This window comes from Octodon degus, unplaced genomic scaffold (genome assembly GCF_000260255.1).
Source record: "Octodon degus isolate 3935 unplaced genomic scaffold, OctDeg1.0 scaffold00007, whole genome shotgun sequence".
Taxonomy (NCBI): domain Eukaryota; kingdom Metazoa; phylum Chordata; class Mammalia; order Rodentia; family Octodontidae; genus Octodon; species Octodon degus.
This window is the reverse complement of record NW_004524583.1, coordinates 24,010,296-24,014,977: the sequence shown is the minus strand read 5'-3', so window position 1 is coordinate 24,014,977 and position 4,682 is coordinate 24,010,296. Positions and strand designations below refer to the sequence as shown.

Genomic DNA, 4,682 nt, shown 5'->3' with positions numbered 1-4,682 from the left:
CAGGGGCAGGCAGGAGCTGCAGGGGCAGGCAGGAGCTACAGGGGCAGGCAGGAGCTGCAGGGGCAGGCAGGAGCTGCAGGGGCAGAGGGCCATCGGCGGAGGAATAGCTAACTTTCAAAGGCTGGAAGGAGCAAGAAAGCCAGGAGTGCCCTGCACAATGAAGCGACTGTAGTAATACCTGATGATGTGTGCCTCAGGATGCTAGAAGGAAGAATCTGGAAGGTTTCTACCCTCTGAGCTGGAGCTGCCATTGCCCAGTAATTTGCCAAAATGAGGAATACAAAGGGAAAGAGGAAAGGAACCTGGACTATGTTGTCTATGCCTTTTAGAAAACATGAGGCTGCACTTTTGGCCACATAGATGCAAATCTACGAGGAGGATATTGTACACAACAAGGCAACGGATCTGCAAAAGGAATGTCACCATGGCGTGTCACCACAGCAAAACTGTAAGAGTCCACAGCTTTATTCAGTGTGCTGTTGATAGCTTGGTCAACAGGCAAGTTAAGGGCCCTTGCTGAGATAATTCCTGTCCATATTGAGCATACGAAGCACTCAAAGAGGTGAGGCCTGAATCGAGCCATGGAAAACGATGAAGGAAGCCAAAGAGAAGGAGCCGAGGTCCAGCTGAATTGGCATGAGACTGAACAGCAGGGAGCCTGGGCAGCTGGAGCCTGTTCCGATGGGTGTGTGGCAGACACCCTCCACATGGCACCTCATTAGTGGCTAAGTGTTCTCCTGAATTGTAAGCTCGTTTTTCTTAACTGAACAGGTGTGTGGAGCCCTATCTCGGGGAAACAAATATTTGAAGCACAGTCTCACTGTACACACTTGTGTCGGGTCTTTGTTCTTCAGCGTTTTTCTCCATGAAAGATGCGAGGTGTACACCCAAGTGACCAAATGTTTATGATATATTTATGTTAGATTGAAGATCCCCTAAATCGCCATGGGGAAAAGATGTATCAGAATAAATAGGGGTCAGTGTATGGCATTTCAGATATGTACGTTGTTTAAAGCATCCCCCCCAAAAGAAAGTTTTTACCATAAAGAAATGCTAAATAGGAAGAAGCAGAAGAAGATGGTGGTCATCAGCATTTTACCTACACCTGTTAAACTATCTCAGGACCTGCTTGAGGCTGAAGAAAAAGCCAGATCTCAGCGATCACAGCAGGCCTCACTGGTTTCCTCCCGATGAGAACCTCCCCCATACGGATACAGGAAAGGTTGGATACCTCGGTTGTTAGAGGATTTTGGAGATGGAGGTGCTTTTCCAGAGATCCATGTGGCCCAGTATCCACTGGATATGGGGCAAAAGAAAAAAATGTCGTATGCCTTGGCCATTCAGGTGGATCCTAAAGGAGAAATTCAATATGAGGCAATTGCTCAACAAGGACAGTCAAAGGCCAAGGTCATTTATAGTAAATGCACCGACTTGGTTCCAACAGAGGTTATGAATGCAGATGATTCAGATCTGCAGAGACCCGAAGGAGAATCTATTAAAGAGATAACAGAAAAGACAAGGGTAGCCTTGGAGAAGTCGGTATCACAGAAGCCTGCTGCATTCATGCCAGAATGAGCCGCCGATAAGCTTGCTCCTGCTCGGTATATCCAATACACACCATCCCAGCAGGGAGTGGCTTTTAACTCTGGAGCTAAACAGAGGGTTATTCGAGTGCTAGAAATGCAGAAAGATCCAATGGAGCCTCCAAGGTTCAAAATTAATAAGAGAATTCCTCGAGGACCACCTTCTCCTCCTGCACCTGTCATGCAGTCTCCTAGTTGGAAGATGACTGTAAAGGAACAGCAAGAGTGGAAGATTCCTCCTTGTATTTCCAACTGGAAAAATGCAAAGGGCTGTACAATTCCATTAGACAAACTTCTGGCTCCGGATGGAAGAGGACTTCAGACAGTACACATAAATGAAAAACTTCACCAAGCTGGCGGAAGCTTTCTGCATTGCTGATCAGAAGGCTCATGAAGCTGTGGAGATGCGTGCTCAGGTGGAACAGAAATGGCTTGAAAAGAAAAGGAGAAACATGAAGAAAAACTTAGAGAAATGCCCAAAAATCTAGGGAGAGGAGAGCTGGCATCAAAACCCATGTGGAAAAAGAGGATGGAGAAGCCTGTGACAGAGACGAAATCCAGCATGACAGGTGAAAAGAGAGACAACATTATCAGAGTCTTTCCAGGACAGCTCCTGATAAGAGGTCCAAACTGTAGAGAAATGAAAATCGAGATATCAGCGAAGTCATTGCTCTTGGTGAGCCCCATCCTATGACTTTAAATGAAGTTCAATATGACCAAAGGCTCTTCAACCAATCTAAGGGTATGGACAGTGGATTTGCTGGTGGAGAAGATGAAATTTCCAATGTTTATGATCAAGCCTGGAGAGGTGGTAAAGATATGGCCCAGAGTATTTACAGGCCCAGTAAAAATCTGAGCAAGGATATGTATGGTGATGACCTAGAAGCCAGAATAAAAACCAACAGATTTGTTCCCTACAAGGAATTGCCTGGTTCTGACTGTAAGAGGCCACGAAGGACCTGCTCAGTTTGAAGAGGATCCTTGTGGTCTGGACAAATTTTTGGAAGAAGCCAAACAGCATGGTGGCCCTAAAAGACCCTCAGATGGTAGCCACCGCAAGGAACATGACCATGAAGGCAAGAAGAGGAGGAAAGAGTAAATCCAGCTGTCTTCAAAGTGAACTATTATTCATAACCCTAATGATGCAAGTCATGGGGGGGACTCTATAAATGGTCAGGATAAAACCAAATCTGGGTGCTGGATCTCAGCACTACCTTTTGTTACAGGAGATGGGGGAAATGAAAATTCTACTTTGAATTTAGTTTTTTGAAAGAGTGGGTTGTATTTGTGCTTCTCCCACCTTTTCAGCACCTAGAGAACATGCTACCCTGCACATGGAATTGAGACCACTTCTTTATTCATCTACAGCCATACCACCCTGAACGCGCCCGATCTCATCTGATCTTAGAAGCTAAGCAGGGTCGGGCCTGGTTAGTACTTGGATGGGAGACCACTTCTTTTTGTGTGGCACAAGTAGTCTGGGGTAATATTTTGTGTAAGAACAACTGCTTATAAACCAATGTTACCCCAGCCACAATGAGTAGGAGGATGCTCACATTGTTGGAAGTATGCTACCAAATGAAGTCTGGTGTCCTGTTTTTCTTTGGAGTGGGGAAAGTACACTCTTGCTTACTACAAGTACTTGTTTCAAATAAAAGCACTTAGACAAAAGAAAAGAAAGAAATGATTAATATTTCAGGAAATAGATCTGTTTAAAGTGAGTTAAATAGGGGAGGTGGCTCAGTGGAATAAGTGCTTCCCTGGCAAGCGCAAGGGCCTGAGTTCAATCCCCGGTTCTGACCAAATAAATAAATAAATAATAAATAAAATGAGTTAAACATTGCACAGTTTTGATCTATATAGTGAGACCCTGTAGATCCTGCATAAAAAAATTACAGGGATTTCTATGTTTCTATACACCAGTTTAAAACTAATTTAAATTTTAAAAAATAAGGGCTGGCCAAATAGCTCAGCAGATTAAAGCACCTACAAGCAGGCCCAGGGGCTGGGTGTTTGATCCCTGGGCCTGCAGTTCTGGCCCTGTCCCCAGGAAGCACTGAGACAGCAATTGAGACTGGGCATGATGGCACCCATCTGTAATCCCAGCTCTTGGGAGGCTGCAAACAGATGGATCACTATAAGTCCGATCTAGTAGTGAGACCCTGAACACTCTGTAGACGCTTCCCTAAAATTAAAAATTAATGGCGGAGCTCTGACACAGCCCTGATACATCCTTCATAGGGGATTGAACTTGGAAAACCTTGGCTGTTTCAGTGGTAAAGAGGCTGGAAAGCAGAGAGGCATTGTTCACCGTCAAGGCTCAGTTGTGTGCCCCAGTGGGGAGGAAAGTCGTGCGGGGCTCGAGTCAGCTGGAGGAAACACCCCACATTGTCCCTGCGCATCTGAGTGCATGGGAGCAAATTCACTGCTCTATTTTACCTGGAAATGGAGTTAATGACATTTACTTTGCAGGGTTCCTGGAAGAATTAGAGGGGACATATAAGGAGTCACCCTGCAAGTGAGCACTCTTGGACAGTAAAACACTATTACTACTGAAGTCATCAGCCACTGTTCTTCCCTGGAAGGGATTGTAGGGTGACACATGGATGCTGAGGGACACCTTCCTGTGACACTGACATCTGCACATGAGCCCACTCTGTACCGGCAGGAGGGCCCCTCTCCTATCTTTCTGATGTTTGTCTCTGGGTACCTGGATTGCTGTTCTGGGCTATGGTTTCTTAAAGAGCTTGCAAGAAGCCACTTCCGAGTACAAGTTCTCGCTCTCCGCTCAGAGCTGGTCCTGAGAACCGAGGTGTCCTTATTCATAGACACACACCCTTCCTTGGGACAGGAATTTTCCCAGACAGGGCCTGTATTCGACTTCTGAGAGCCCACACCAGGACTGCCCAACACACATGAATCCCTGAAATCATGGTGTTGCCCACTGTCAGTCACTGTCACCTCCAAGGTCTTGTCCCAACCTTAGTTCTCACTGTGCACTCTCTCTCAAAGAGCCACCAAACTGAAAGCTATTCAGGCATCCTCAACCTGGACCTGCTCCATGAAGACCTTACCTTGTTCTTTCTAGTGATTCAAAGG

At 45.9% G+C, this 4,682-nt stretch overlaps 1 pseudogene; it reads left to right on the top strand.

The window, feature by feature from the left end:
- The first annotated feature begins 1,077 nt into the window (after positions 1–1,077).
- On the top strand, positions 1,078–2,742 carry LOC101584844 (annotated as a pseudogene).
- The last annotated feature ends 1,940 nt before the right edge of the window (positions 2,743–4,682 follow it).